Source organism: Euprymna scolopes, chromosome 5 (assembly GCF_053919585.1).
Source record: "Euprymna scolopes isolate OS-2025 chromosome 5, ASM5391958v1, whole genome shotgun sequence".
Lineage (NCBI taxonomy): Eukaryota > Metazoa > Mollusca > Cephalopoda > Sepiida > Sepiolidae > Euprymna > Euprymna scolopes.
In genome coordinates, this window is record NC_136486.1 from 6,307,488 (window position 1) to 6,323,168 (window position 15,681).

General features: G+C 33.3%; 1 protein-coding gene and 1 pseudogene across 1 annotated transcript in view; both read right to left on the reverse strand.

Moving 5' to 3' along the window:
- Positions 1 to 15,681, reverse strand: part of LOC145276697 (uncharacterized) — a 1,014,367-nt gene that overhangs the window by 496,796 nt on the left and 501,890 nt on the right. The gene's annotated exons all lie outside the window — the stretch shown is intronic.
- On the reverse strand, positions 4,453 to 4,569 carry LOC145277115 (5S ribosomal RNA; annotated as a pseudogene).

A 15,681-nucleotide genomic window follows, 5' to 3' on the forward strand; every position in this document is an offset into this window, starting at 1 on the left:
GCATAATGTTCTTATTTACAGCCAACTAATCGCCATCGATTGTTCCGTCTTTATGCTTTTTTGCTAAACGCCATATTAATTATGAATATAAACGTCGCTTTTTCCTGTTCATCAAATATTTGTGAAATATCATCGCGGCCTCCTTTTTTTTTCACAAACTATTTCCCCTTTTGATTTCTTATTTCCCCCTTTCTTCCTCTAATTACCTCGATGCATTTCCATGGTCACCCTTTCGCTTTAAATAACTTTTACACGTGTAATGTCGACCGGAAACAAACACGTTGTAGTCTCAGTCGCAAAGCAGACAAATAATAGAAAATCACTTCAACTCGCAGTTTTCGTTGTGCAACATTTATTTCCTCATTCTCTCGTTATCGATGTGACGTCACTCTTGTGGTCGTTTCTTGAATATCATTCACGACCACAACGTTACCTCGAACGTTTTCCTCGTCTCTAATGTCATCTACCTTATAAAGACTTCATTATTCTCTACCAGTGACGTCACTTCGAACACATTTGCATATGCGCATCTGCACTATATTACTCATAGAAACAATAAAACAATCGACGCAAATAATGCTTAAAACGTCAAATCGTAATTAATTCATGTTCGATGTATCACTGACAATTCTATTAGTCTGTCACGGTAAAGTTTTAAATATTCTTGTACTTTACACGTTTTACGGAGGACATACTTAAAGTAATACCAATTTTTTTATTCCGCCCGAATGGATCAGATGAGATTGCGAATCATCTTATGTGAAGTACGTAAATTCAGTCACTCACCTCCACACCAAAAAATATGAATAAATAAATACCTTCATTCTATTTACTGCTGAGATATTCACTGTAACATAGCTCATAGTCACAAGTTCAGATACACATTGTTCTTAGTTGATTAAACATGATTTGCAAAAGAGGACTTTCCCCAACTATACAGGATGACCCACTTAAAAGTATTCCAGTCTCCCTAATCTTTCACTAATCAAATTTTATTTTCAGATTAAGCGGCCCACTTAAAAGTGGAGGCAAAGAAGACTATAGCACACAGTAGAGCACTGTTTAGAAGATTCACTTTTCAAGTAAGATTTATATATTAATTAATTAATTAAATATATAAATAAATATACATACACAAACACATACACATACATATAGATAAATTTCTAATTTACAAATTACGTATTTCGATAAACTGAAAACGAGTATAAATATTGATATTATTATTTCTAGGAAAATCTTCATCAGATAAAATAGCTCAATATTCAAGATAGAGCAATGATATTAGAAATTTAATTTAAACTTATTAAATTAGAATGTACAACAAATTAATAATCGATCAAGAATACAATTTGGAAAAGTCAGCAATTTAATTTAAAATTTCTTAATTGAATTTATGAAGCTCGATGTTACTACAGAGCATATAAAATAAATGACAAAAAGTCTTCATTCAAAATTCTAAGATATTGTTCATCTTACCATTTATTTATTTCAGCATGTAAAAATGTTACATTCCTAACAGCACCTGTTCCGTAGCGCATAATCATTCATATAATTATTATGTCAATTTTTGAATCTATTCTTCCCTGACTCATCTGAAGATTACGAAGTTAACAATCTTAAAAGAAAATAAAACGGATATGGGAATGATTACAAAAATCCTCAAAAATCGGAATCGTGTTTTGTAATAGTTAAGCCGTTTTTAATTTATATACCCCCTTTTCTTTGGGTCGAGCATTGTCGTAAATGTATTTCACTCGTTGCTTAGTTTACCGATTAACGAAGCCCGCTGTCTAATTGTTTACAAACAAACTCTCAGTTCGAGCACTGTTAAACGTTCAGTAGATATGTATGCAATAGACATTTGATGAATCTTTTATGAGTACCGATTTTTGTCCAGTGGTTGCAGCTGTCAACGTGATGGTTGTAGGTTCGATCCACGGCTGGGAAAAGGTACTAATCTACCCGCACTGATGAGTTGTAATACAACAGTACTGTACCTGGATGACTATATATACAGTAGAAACCAAGGATACGGTGGCCCAAGGATACGTATTTTTCAGATTACGATGTTGAATACAATGTTTTTCCGGCCCCTGGTTACAGTATTTACCCCACCTTACGGTGTTTTTGATAATGTTCTTATATAATACGCATGTATATTAATACATGTATATTAATACATGCGTATTATATACTGTACTATATTTTGTTATTAATTTTAATGCCCCTGGATACGGTACTAAAATTAGTAACAAAATACAGCACAGTATATAATACACATGTTTATTATAAAATAACATAAATAACACTGTAAGGCGGGGCACACACGCACACACACACACACACACACACACACATATATATATATATATATATATCGATTTAGCTAAAACATTTTAAAATGTCTATTGTAACCACTTCCCCTCCCTGTGGATGGACAGGATACTCTCAGATATGAATGATCTTTTAGGACGATAGAGGGAGCCCTCGTGTTTTGCAGCAGCCTTCCCAATGTCCTCAATGTATTTGTTCCAGTTTATATTGTGTGTGAATAATCGCAAAAATGATGCTCACAGTCATAACCCCTAACCGGTCGGAAATGCATGGTAAAACTTGTTAAAGATGTGTTCATTGTCGTTAGTTTAATTAATATTTTCTTTTGTCATGAATTTTGTTTTGGGGAGGATAATTTAGGTTGGCGTAATTCAAACCGAACTTTTTTTTATTATCGGTATATATATTTCTTGTCATTATATTGTCATTGTTCTTTCACAGCGTTCAATTTTTCTAGATTGTTTTGCTATCATTTCGTCGTGATTTTTAATCTTCCGTATCTGTAAAAATCCTTTTTTCAATAACTTTATTCTCCCATCAAACACAGAGCGGCAGTCGTATATCACATTTCTTTTTCGCGTACTACGCATGCACATATGAACCGCTGTCGCTGAATTGTTTCCGCTTTTATTATGGTTTCCCTTTGCAATTTTGACATTTCCACAAACCAATTAGATTTGATGATATTTATTGCTCGTGTATTTTTTTATATACAGTAAATTATTTATTCTTTGCGTATTCTATGTATCTTAAAGCTACCTGAAAAAAAAGATGTATGCTAAGTTGCCACGTGAGCAGGTTGATCAAGTGTATGACGTCATAGCATAATTCGTTTTGAAAAACTTTTTTTTTCAGTGCTTTACTTGCTCTTGGAAAGTGGCGTATTTGGGTAAAAAGGTAAAACGGGTGAAACTTGTAGGGAAAATCGTAATTTTATTGGTTAGCATGTGTGCGTGCTTCAAAGGGTCGGTCGTGTAATAAAAAAAGGAAAGAAAAAGGAAAAGCTAAAATGGCGACACTCAGTTGATTTTATGGTTGACGGCCATCTGAGCGACGCGGACTGTTGCCGTTTCTATGCAAATGAAGCAGGTGAATAAAAACGGACGTGAAGCAAACAGGACACGAGTAGGAAGAAGGCGTAATACGCACGTATTCGTGTGCAAGTCCACTTGAAAGAGTGTCGAGTTTTGGAGTTAGAAATTTTGACAACAGAATGTCAATTTTTAGAGTTTGAAGTTTTGATACAGAGTGACTAGTTGTGGAGTTGGAAAAAGGCGTGTTACCTACGAGTCAAGTCAACTTGAAAGATTGTCGAGTTTAGGAGTTGGAAGTTTTGACAGCAATGCATCGAATTTATCAGAGATATTGTTCGTTTAACTATAAAAATTAAAACATGTCACGAAAACCTGACTTTATATGCATTTTCAAACTGTTATACACGTCCTAATCTTAATACGGTATAATAACACTGACACAATGATACATGTTAGATCATCAAGATTAAGTGACGTAGAACCAGGTTAAAAGCTAAGTACTAAATGGCTGACTATTTGTGAATACAAAGTGATCTATGCTATCTCTACGTCTTTCGGTATTGTTTCAGTCGTCCTGGACTTCTTGTCATATGAATCATACACCATTATTTTAGGCGAGGTGTGGTTGGTGATTGCTCAACATATGCTTTACAATTACACGCGGGGGTATCAATTGTCTCTCAAATCTAAAATTAACAACTGAAGAATGTGAATGCAAATTGAGAAATTCGGCTTAAAAAAAACAAACAGATATTTTTTTTCAAATTTGAAATACTCTCCTGAAATGTTATTTTAATTAAAAGCTAAAACTAAAAAAGAATATCAAAATAATAAATAAAGTATATTTAAGAAATATATCCCATTATTTTAATTTACCGGAATTTTTACGGTTATAAGATGCAACTTGCCTCACAGAATTTATATAATTACGCACCAACAGCTTTTATATTACAATTTAATCTCCATAGCCTTGAGCCCCTAAGGGGCATAGGCCATCTACAACTTTATAGATGCATTTGTAGCGTCTGAGTTCTTTTTACGGGGTGAAGGTGCTGGCCCCACACCCAACCTTCCCAGAAGGTACATACAGCGCCCAGCCTTCCCAAATGGTCACCCATCTGGTACTGGCCAGGCTCAACGTTGCTTAACTTCGGTGATCTGGCGAGAACCGGTGTGTCAACGTGATTGTGCCGTACACAGTTGAATCTGCAAGTTATTAAATGTTATTCTGGTCTGCTGGTTATATTTGAGTCGTTATTGAACTGATAACGCATAAAACCAGACCTAAACTTTAAAATATTATCGCAAATTTAATTATGGGAACATTTATTCTGTGTCTACATAAAGTAAAAAAAAAACAAAAACAAACAAAACATGAAGAGTTGATAATTAGGTAAAATAATGAATTACTTTTGTTATGGTTTCTTAATTTTATTTTGTGCCTTATATAGATATCGTCATATATTCATGACGTGTATTGTATTCGATATCTTATACATGAAACAGTAAGATGGCTGTTTGCTTTGTACCTTCAGATGCTGAGGCAGCATATTCTTTTGATTATCTCAACATTCAAATCAGCATCTTCTTTGTTGCAGTTGACCTTGTTCCTGTCATCGGTCATGACAGACCAATGCGATGTAAAATCACCACAAGATTAGGTTACAAAAGCACGCGATTTATTTATTTGATTTATTTAGTTGTTAGTTCTATCTCGCTGTTCCACCATTATACTCTCATTTGTTTCTCGCTCTCCTCGTATATATATATATATATATATATATATATATATATATATATATATATATATATATATATATATATATATATATAACAGCGAAAATGTATGTATCTTTGGATGTGTGTTCGCTTTTTCTGTATGTCTACAAAAGGCTTTTTTCAGAGAAGTGGTCGGTCGCTTCACAACTTTTTAAATCTTTTTATATCACATATAAATCGTAATATCTCACAGTTAACAACGAAGCTCGCCTGTCTATTTAATTTGCTCGATTTCGGAAAGATAAATATTCAACATTTGTCGCTCGCCGCATGTGGGTTAGTCTTTTTCCTATAGCATGTTGAGGGGGGGAAGCGTTCCGCAGTAAATGAAATACCATCCCGCAGTCAAACTTGACCTCATTAACTCATCAAAACGGGCACCTGCCAAATGCAAGTAATTAAATAAATTCAAACGTGTTTCCGTTAGCATCTCGCGGTGGGGCAATGGTTAACGTCGCACGTTTTTTTTTTTCACACTTTAATTTAGAACTTTGCCTCAACGGTTTGGGTTCGATCCTCATACTTACTTTTTTTTAACCCCTACCCCACCCCCGGAGTTTCCACACACACCTCCAAACACTCGGGCAATGCCGGGTACCACTCGCTAGTATATATATAAAACAACAGTCAAGCTACGCTGAAGAGGGGTAGGACCCCGAAACAGGCGTGTACGTAGATTACTGTTTTTAAAAAATAATAATATAAAATAGATATGTATAAATATATGCATGCATATATGCATATATATATGTATATGCACATTTTTATATGTATATGTGCACATATATATACACACATATATACCCACATATACACGCATACATCCCCCATATATATATATATATATATATATATATATATATATATATAAATATATATATATATATATATATATAATTAACCTTGTCAATGTGTGTGCGAAAAGACTCTACCAAATTCCACTCAGATTATTTGGTATACAAAGTTCAAATTTTGTATTTTGACCAGTAGCAGGCATTCGATTAGATGTGATCCACATTCATTCAGTACTGCATTGGCAAAATTTTCCCGATTTGAAATTCATATAAAAACCGCTTCCTTTCTCAAGTTTCCAGACTTTTATACCAGGTTCAAAGGAACAACTGCAACAAGACTTGGAATACACCATATTAAAGCCTGGTTGTCACAGCTGATGAATTTAACAACTGTACGTGAAGAAACTTTTTAAAAACATATGCAATAAAATTTAGTTTTGAACTTATAAAAATGCCAGAGAAACGTATGGAATGATTCAGACTGCTATATTTATTTATTTATACTCCTATAACTTCGTTTTTCTTTTGTGTGTATTGATATTCATATTAAAAGTCCTCTTTTCTATTTATTTAAAAAGAAAATATAATTTTCTTATATATGGGTCGATGAATTGCATTCATCTGCAAAAGATCTAGCTAATTTGCATATTCTTTTAAACATTCATTTTAATTAATTCCATATTAGTTTTTTCGGTTTTCTTATGGGATAATCATCTTTAGTTAACTATTACGTGTAATTATATTCATGCACATATTCTACATGATTTATACTTGCATAATACTTGCGTAAAAAGTGTGCCGTAAACACAAAATTGTTTTCACATATATTTATCTATACGTATATATTTTTGTTTAATCTATAAAAGTGAACGTGTCTGTGTGTCTTTCTGTATGTCTGTGTACATTTTCCAACGCAATAACTCTGTCAATTTTAAATCTACAGAATCGAAATTTGATATACCGGGTACTGAGATTTGGGAAAATTTATTTGATCCGTTCTCAGCCTGAAATTTGGCTGTTAAGGGGTCAAAATACAACCTTTGAGAACTCTACCAAACTCTTTGGGTCTAAACACTTGAAATTTTAGATATGGGTTCCTTGGACATTGATCTGACTTAATAACTTGATTTGAGGCCAAAACCATAAATGTTAAGGGGTCATAATAGGGGTCAAATTAAAAAAATGACCGTTTTTTTTGTTGCTCAACATACACCCCCAAACACCCGGGCAACACCAGGCTGAAATGCTAGTATATATATATATATATATATATATATATATATATATATATATATATATATATATATATATATGTAAAAATAAAAAAAACATTTATCAGAAAAGTCTTTAGTTTATTTGGATCTTAAAAGGCAGCCGTTTTTAAAATGTTGTTCAAATGTCAAAGAAAAACATATGTGTAAAAGAAGAGAAATAAAAAACCTGATTTTATGTTTCCCTTGAAAAAGTTAGCGTATGAAAACAAATGCCATTTTTCATTTTAATAAGGCAATTTTGTCCTAAAATTCACACACACATACACACACATACATATATATTTATATGAAATATTTATTTGTAAAAAAAGGATTCGTTTTTGCTAAGTTAAAAATAAAACGAAGAAAACAGGAAAGCCTTGTCAAATTTTCGGTATATTAGAATCTTTCTAATATACCGAAAATTTGACAAGGCTTTCCTGTTTTCTTCGTTTTATTTTTTACTTATGTGAGTATTGTGCACAAAATTAAACTAAAAAAGTCAATTTTAATTCATGCGCGCCTAAGCATCTAAAAAGCAGTTGTAAAAATCATACTAAAAAATTTGTATCGAATGTAAATATTTCGCCTAGTTCCCTGAATAGGTGCCAAGCCTAATAATAATATTAATATCTATGGAATATACGTGTACTTGAAGTATTCTATGCGAAACTTTATTACTTTTTCATTTTTGTACTGGTTTACACATTGGTCTTTCTTAAACAGATTTATTTTATGTTTTACCATGGAAAAGTAAAGAATAACGTTCAAGCATAGTCAAAGGAAACCTTAAGGTTACCTTTTCATTTATTAGTACACTAATATGTATCGGGGGACGCCAATGTTTTTCAGAATTATTGCCCTTTCTCTTGATCGTTGCCTTCTCATATTGGGTATTCATTAAGTGGGTATCAAATAGCATTATTTATGATATGGCATGGCAAAATGATAAATGTAGAACCTCCAGCCAACTCGTAAACAATGTAATCGTTATCCTGAATCGAATTGTTTTATTATGTAATGCTTCTGAAAAGACTTTATAAAGCAATTTTAATTAAGTACAGTTAATATTAGAACGTTGACAAAAAAGAAACATAGCTACAAAACTAAATAAAAATATGTGAAAATTTGGAGAATCTAAAAGCTCAATATTTCGCCTACTCCTTTGCGGGCTTTATCGAGAGCAGAAATAAAGGAAAGATCTTTTATTTAGAGGAATATATAATCATAGGGTATAAATAACTTACATTTATGTAGAGAGAAAAGACATACAGATACCTCAACACACGCACACACGTACACACACACGTACACACACACACGTACATATATATATATATATACATGCCATATATATTTTATAACTTACAACCTAACTCTACCTACCTATTGAGCACTGTTGAAGTAAATACTTAAAGTTTACGCATAAATTTATATTTTCGTATATTAATTTATGTGATTAAACTAAGTAATTATATATACATATAGAAATCGAACACAATTAAACATTGATAATTCTGATTTACAAGAATTTAATATTCAACAGGATACTCAAAATATTAATAACTAGCTGGTTGCCCATTATGATAATTGCCCATTGTTTATTATAACTTGGAGTACTACTTATGAAAGGATTGCATCTTATTACCGATTCGCTCGACCTATCTCATCACTTTTCAATTTCATTTTTCAGTTCTTTTCTGCATTTCATAAAGTCTTTCCACTTTTATGCATACATGATTAGTTTCATATCGGGAAGTTTCAATTCATGCTAGTATCACCAGATTCATTGCTTCGCTATAATAATCATTTACTAATATTTTTCCTCTAGGAAAAACAAGTAACCCCTTGAAACTCTGCAGGTAACGGGTTTCTTAATACTTATTTTTGAGAATCCTGCAGGAAAATAAATTCTTGTAAATTATAATTTACAGTCTTTTATTGTGTTTTTCATGGCAAAATCTATTTTCTATTTTAATGGTATTGGGCTAAAAATTTATCTGGTTAGGATTACTATCTAAATATTTATATCCTCTTGACGTTTACAAGAGTTTTTGACTTGTAAACTTCATATTCACTTCTTCATTATATATATATATATATATATATATATATATATATATATATATATATATATATATATTACGTGAGTCTTGCACTTCTGGTTTGTTCACTGTCGTGGCTCGTGAGTTTCGTCTTTGTTTGACTGTAGAAATAATTATATAATCTCTCACATTCTGAATATATGTATATATATATATATATATGATGATTGCAACGTCTTGTCAGACGAGTGCCACTCCCTCAGAAATTTAAAATCCATGATCCCAAATGCCTGAGGGAGTATCTATACAAATATGATGTTACAGAGTCTTAGCTTTGTACGACAGCTAAGTCTCTCTCTCGGTTCAAAATGTTGAGATCCAGAAACAAGCAAGAGCAAGATAGCCAGCAACAAATTAAACTGCAGACCAACTTAATGCGGGTAATGGTCTTCCGCTTTATGGTTTTTTAAATCAGAGATTTGCTTCTCCTAGAAAAGTTGCCTTCACCACGGCTTACGGGAGCCCTCTCCACCCCAATAAACATATACACACACAAATATATACGGTGCTAGTTGGCCGTTGACTTTGGAAGGTCTTGTTTTTAATCCTTCAGGGAGACTAGCCGCCCTCCTCACCAGACTTGTTTGGTGAGGGAACCAGTTTAGTCGCCGGTGACCCGACCATGAGGCAGGTAGTACTGGGTTACATGGTACCAGTAGCATATGACATGACCTGACATATATATATATATATATATATATATATATATACACACATACACACACATATATGCATATATATATATATATATATATATATATATATATATATATATATATATATATATATAAGTGCATGCGTGGTTATGTGCGTCTTTAACCCTCCGTTCCTTTGTTTCTTAAAAGCACTCTCTCAATGTTGTAGCTCTTCCACTGTGGTGTTATTTTATCTTTTGGTTATAAAATATGTACAAAAAAAATATCACAAATTTGAAAGCTTGCGGTCATTACCCCCGGATGAAGTTGCATATTTTTTGTTTTAGTTTTTTTATTAATAAAATTTGTTTTTCAAGTTTCAAAGTTTTTAACATTACAATTAATCTCCCTTGAGAATACATAAAGACAAAAAAAAAAGGATTTTCTATTTGATAAAGTTGCACAATAATTGTCATATTCATGTGAACAGATTCTAGAATCGCCTTTCCAAAATCATGCTACATTTATTTCAGTTAATCTTAACGGTCATTTATTTCGTGTATTAACTGCCTTCTCAGTGCCATTATCACAGATGTCTTTCTGGGTTGTCTCGCAGGATTTTATAAGTAATTAAGAAGTTGAATTTGAAGAAACGATAACTTTTCGGATGGTTGAACTCTAAGTCAATCTAATCTGTCTATTTCGCCAAGAATAGCATCTACTTTTACGCCTTGCAGCACAGCATTTACACGATTCTGAGTCTTTGGACGCTGATCGAGTGAAGTGAGCTGTAGTTTCGCCAAGCAGTTATCAGCAGTGAATGTGTGAACTGCATCAGCTAAATACTTTTATGTTTAATACGCAATCATTTGATTTCAAAATTTCACTGTTCATCTAATGCCTTGCTTATGTAACAAGTCTATAACATTATACTGCGCATTGGAATAAAGCCTTATGAAACGTGTTCATAATATTAAACTTTTCCATTATAAAAATGTCCTTCATATGACTTACTACTTGTGTTACAATATCGACGTCCCCCCCCCCAAATGTTAGGAAGAAGAAAATAAAGAGTCAAAAGTATGTCAAGAAAAGAGGAAATACGTTTATCAGGAGAATAAAAGTATAGGGAATAGGATTGGTGAAAAGGCAATTGATAGGAAGTTGTTCACTAAGGAACATACAAGAAAATTAAGGTGGTATTGTTAGTTCATGTCATGTGATAGGATGATTGAGGTAAATAAGGTCGATATGTTCGTTTATGGGCGGTTTTAGGTGCGGCCGTGAATGTTGAGACACTTTACAAGAATTTACGACGGTTGGAGATAGCTTAAGACAGTCTGGAAATTTGCAACGTTTGACGACACTTGAGAGATTTGCGTGTTAGACACAGAAGAACACAGTTCGTAGCTCAAAGTAGAGTGGGGAATTAATTTATCAGTCGACGACAGACAAGTACTGATAGATGAGCCTCGTTTTTTATCAGGACTCCTGTTTTAAGATACTGTTCAATTATATTAATATATTATATTAATAAGGAACCATATAAAAACGTATCTGCAACATCATTTAGTCAGTTGTACATGTATTAAATAGCTTTATAGACATACAATTTTAAGTGATTAAGATTAAACGCATAAATACTTTGGGATTTGGATTTTGCTAAACAGACTTTTCTGTTCCCTGCAACTTCTCTCCCACAGAAGAGACGTTGGGAGCCTATCTTTGTTTTATCGTTATTTCCATGGCAAGTGCTTGTTTGAGCTCTAATCTCTGGTCTTCCCTCGCCAATCTTTCACGAAACACATCCGTCTAGCTGGAACCACTGTCAATAATTTTCCCCACTCTTTATCTGTGCCTAAATCAAAACGTAGATTCCATGAACAAAGCTTTTTCTTAGAACTGCACGCCTATGGAACTCTATGCCGCTTGCCTGTTTACCTTCTGACTTCAACTTGGATGTATTCAAGTCCAACATACACAAATTCCTGATGAACCGCCCCCTTAAGCAATGGCACTTTATCAAATCTCAAATGCTAACTATTACTACGATAATATCCCATTGATTACTGTACACACAATAACCCTTATCCCCGAGTGGCTTCTGGGCTTTGATAAGTGGTGACCTCCATGTAAAAAAAAAAGAAATTCATGATCGGCTACGTCTCATCTCAGTTCCCCCGTTTGTAAAACATACAAAACCCTTATCCATCGTCATACCACCAATGTAAATAGCTTTCTTTTCTTGCGCTGTGTACATAAACGCAAACGAAACATCTACGCATATATTTTATCAAGAACTTCTCTTATTAAACACAATTTTGTAGAGTTACTTTCGAATATGCTGCAACACCGTTTGCTTTCAAGTTCAGTATTAACAAATATTTATCTTACTTTCTTTTTAAGAAAATTCTACCCATTCCTCCGATTATGTCCAATTCTCTCAGGGTATTTTTCCGTATCTAACTGGCGATCATAATAACCCTTATCCTCAACTTTCATCTTGATAAGTTGTCTACGGAGACAAGATGTTAATAAAATTTACTACATGAAAAGGTTTAGATGTCAGATAGAAGGATTATCATGATCACAGGAGGATCATATAACAATCTTTGAATATGTTATTGTGAGCAACATAGGACATAAAATATATTATTTGGATGATTCAGATTTTCATCTTGAATGATGTTCTCACAACGTTTTGATTGATGTAATCCTTGAATTTCTTCAGAGGTATATTGTCGAACTCGGAATTTTTTTTATTGAACTGAGGAATCTACTCTCGGACTTCTGATTAAGCATAGAATTCTGAATAGAACAATTGATCTAATTTACGGGTGTAGCATTTTCTCATTCCGTCAGTATTGAGTAATTCATGATTATATCCTTTGAATATCCCGTGCTGAGTATCAAACATTTAATTCCTTAGTACTTTATAATTTCTTAGTACTTTATTTGTAACGTAATGGATAAAGTGCTAGGTAAAACTCAGTTCTAAGTGACACTCTTCTGGAGGTTGAAGGTTCAATAATCAGTGTGAATGATACGAAGGATGCAATTGCGAATTATTTTAGAATTCTACTTCGTCATGGTTGATGGAACGAGAACGTGCTAACCTCGTGGATTATATAAAGGACCTCGTTCAGACTTCGGCGCATGCGTTCGTGCAGATACCCGATTTAGAACAAGATATTATTTGATCTTACAAGATACACTCGAGGGAGGTCGAAAGTTTCATCGTAAAAACATTGTGAGATAACAAACGAGGTAAAAAAGTTAATCTCGATAATTACAAGAACAAAGTTATTAATCTTCATCTCCCAAATCCATAAAGCAAATATATATATAAGAAGGTAAGGTAGTTTGGTTGAAGCATTGCTGGTAAATAAATATGAAAATGTATAAGAAGGCTGAAGCGATGGAAAATACCGGAGTGTTGAAGCTATGTGACGTATGAACAAAAATAGATAAACGAATGAACGTTTTGTATTTTTCTTTCTTATCTTCGTATCTATATATGCTAAAAAGAAAAAACCCATCCCAAATCCAAATCAGTAAATGTAAAGGTTCTGTTTGAAATAACATTGATGGCGGAAGCTTTAAATATTTCAAGAATATATATCTTTTTCAAAAACATAAATAAATAAGCAAATAAAACAAAAAATGGAAAAATGGAAAATATCGTAAAACGGAACCGGAAATGATATTGTTTTACCTCTCTTGCAGTTTGTTTGCCATTCAAACCATTGTGTTAATTTTATATTATGATGCATAAGTTTTCCTTATTTATAACTTTACTCACTAGGAGTCGTCACACAAACCATCTTCAAAGATTTCTCTTTTGAAAACAACTTGTGGTGTTATCTAAGTTTCATTAACAAGATGTCTCCCCAGATTTCAAGTAATCTCCATCTCTTTCTATAACCTTTTAGATGAATTTGCGTTATAGCAACATCCTCTTACTACTGTTTCTTTTGGCAGCGACTATTCGCCTTCACTGGAATTTGGGTGTCAATAAACCTCCCCAAGATCCCAGTCCTCTATGCACTCATCCAGCGGAAGTCTGGCTAGTGCTTACCTTCATTGCCCCTCCTCAATTATTTGGTGTAGTGCCATACCCACACAAAAATGGGTGACAAGCAGAAATGTTTAACTTATTATTATTATTGATGTTATTGTTGTTGTTGTTGTTTTTATTATTATTATTTTCACTGATTTTTCTTTGTTTATTTATTAAGTCATTATTTGGTTTAAATTTAGCGAATGAGAAAATCATATACTAATTCTATTCGGGTCGGAAATAGCATGTTTATTTATTCTATTTTGATTCAAATCTAATGACAATAAAGCAAAATAGTTTCCGTGTGAAATCGACATTTTTCACGCAGCTGCGCACAAAGACTACGACAGAAATTCTGGCTATTTATATTCAACAAGGAATAATAACGAACTCTTTTCAGAAACCGAGACTAATCAGCATATCTGTGCATTAATTAAAGTGTCCAGTCGAAGAGATTGTTTGAAATTGTGCACCGTTAAAGACTGCGCTGGTATTTCCTAACACGTTGGCTCGACGGTTGAGCAAAGTATTCATCTTTTCACACAACATCGGTTTAATTAGAGATTGAAACTTTCAAGTTGTAATAATGATGAAGTCGATCTGTGAGTCTTGTAATCACGATCGATTATTGAGGACATTCCAGGAATAGCCGACGTAATATTAATTATATTTACTTACAAACACTAGCGTTCCATGTTTACGCAATGTTCTATTTTGATGTAATGATTACTGTCGACCCTAAATTTCGAACCCAATTACAAAGTCACCTTTGACTGCAGTCCGGTATTCAACTCCCAGTCCTCCGACAATTGTCACGAGAAAAAAGAGAATTAAGTTATATACATATATATAGTGTCGAAGAAAGTCAGATAGTGTTCAACGACAGACGCCGAAGCTAAGGCAGGCAACTTATTATAACTCTCTTAAAGATAGAGGATAGCGGCTTATAACAATATTCTTATAAGTAAATAGTGATTTTTCTTACAGGTACCACACACAGACCTACACACACACACCTACACACACACCTACATCTACACACACGGACCTACACACACAGACCTACACACACATACACACATACATACACACACATACACACATATATAATGCATATATTCAAGCAAACGTTGTCAAAGAAAACAGAGATCTTCCGTTTGACCTTTTTTATATTTTTCAATTTTTATGATGATTTTTTAGTGTGTGGATTGAAAGAATTGATATAAGTTCCGTTTATAGTTCGAACTTGGCCGCGGTGTCTGGTTTCGTCTTTCAAAGAAGACATCTTCAGAATAGCTGTGCGAGTGTTATATCCATTAGGACTAGTAAGTTTTTATATATAATAGCAGCGTGGAATGCGTGCGCGCTGCGAGTGCCCAGTGTGGGAGAAAGGGGTACCCAGTTCAGTGATCGGGAGGTTACGACAGGCATTTTTGTTTTTTCTTGATTGGAATGTAATTTGATTAATGGCAGGTTTTTGCGTTTTAATGTCTATGGCTACAAATATTTTAAACTTTTTTCGTTGGTCTCGTGGTATATTATATATACAGACATAAAATAACAAGAAAATAATAAAATAGTAATAAATGACAATAAGAAATCTTATATTTAATCTGGCAAGGCATCAGGGCTCAGCTGTAAAACGCCAGACTTCAGATAAAATAGTTTTGGGTTCGATCATTGC